General features: G+C 40.5%; 1 non-coding gene across 1 annotated transcript; it reads left to right on the plus strand.

Moving 5' to 3' along the window:
- Positions 1-946: 946 nt before the first annotated feature.
- On the plus strand, positions 947-1,018 carry trnag-ccc (transfer RNA glycine (anticodon CCC)). The gene has a single exon. It is a non-coding gene; the product is annotated as a tRNA-Gly (tRNA).
- Positions 1,019-1,597: the final 579 nt, after the last annotated feature.

Genomic DNA, 1,597 nt, shown 5'->3' on the forward strand with positions numbered 1-1,597 from the left:
AGCTATTCTATATGAAACTTCCGCCATTTGTCTAAAGAAATTAAATAAAAAAATAATAATAATCTATGACATATCCTCACACAAACGCACACACAATAAGAGAAAGTGATAACCAGTGTAGTGGGAATAATTAACTAAATTCACTCTTGTGAATTAGTTCATTGTTCGTTCATCTCATATGTACAGAATTGCTGCTCATGATAAATATATTACTTTTCATTATTACAGAAAGTATAACCCAATACAACCAACAAATATGGTGATTCAGTTCAAACAAAACACTATACACTGTAACTCTTGATACAGCTTTACTCTAACACAGGATAAATCATGAATTTCCTTTCTATTTTCCATTCCTGTGAAAATAACATCTTTGGAATAACAAGCTTCCACTATCGTGGCTTCGAAGAAACCAGTCAGAGTTCTGGCTTTAAACCAGTCCTTTAAACAGCAACACCACCTTTGGCCATGCTTTTTCTCATGCATTGACTATATTGAGATTAATAAGTGAAACAAAATGCATTAAAAGCAACTGCAGCATGCAAAATCCTCTATTGAAGCTCACATGACCTTTTTGTTAATGGTGATTCATGCAATACTCATGTCTCTCCACAGTAATCCTGCAATGTCATTTGTTGTTTTACTGCTGACAAAATTGGTTGCTTGAGTGTAAACTATTTTAGTTTCACAAACATCTACTTAGCAACACCTAAAGTGCTTTATGCAGTTGTTTGAGTAAATACTGATGTAGTCAGACTTTCAACAATCAGCATACAAAGTCCAGTGCATATTGCAGCTTATTCTGGCCAAGAACTGTCCAAAGTCAATGTCTGCTTTATTGTCAAGTCTTCCACATGCACAGCACATACATACTGTACAGAGAATTAAAATGGTGTTACTCTTAGACCCTTGGTGCATACAGATAACACTAACTGTGGAGCATAACGCATTGGTGGTTCAGTGGTAGAACTGTTGCTTCCCATGCAGGAGACCCTGGTTCGATTCCCGGGGCAATGCAAAGCAGTGTATCTTGTGGGGAAAGTCGTGGCCTAGTGGTCAGAGAGTATGACTCCTAACCAGTATGACTCCTAACCTTAATGTTGTGGCAATACCATGACTTAGGTGCCCTTGAGCATAAATGGCTGCCCACTGCTCTGGGTGTGTGTTCATGGTTTGTGTGTGTTCACTGCTGTGTGTGTGCACTTTGAATGGGTTAAATGCAGAGCACGAATTCTGAGTATGGGTCACCATACTTGGCTTATGTCACATCACTTTAACAAAAAAATACAGAATAAGTATAAAATACGATGCCTCCATGCCTTAGACACATGGAAGAAACCTTGGTTCTTGAATCAGGGCCCGGTGCTGGGAGCTCCTTGTCACCGTGTAATGCTAGCGACAGACACGTCCCTCACTGGCTGTGGAGCGGTCACCATCTGACATGGCATATCAGTTGTCTAGAGATGCTAGCTGTGCATCGAGCGATTTAAAATATTTCCTCCCAGACCTGATAGGTCACCATGTGTTGGTGCGCATCAACAACACATCGGTGGTCTCAACCACCCAGGAGGTCTGCGTTCGTGCCCCTTGTACAAGC

This window comes from Carassius carassius, chromosome 7, assembly GCF_963082965.1.
Source record: "Carassius carassius chromosome 7, fCarCar2.1, whole genome shotgun sequence".
Lineage (NCBI taxonomy): Eukaryota > Metazoa > Chordata > Actinopteri > Cypriniformes > Cyprinidae > Carassius > Carassius carassius.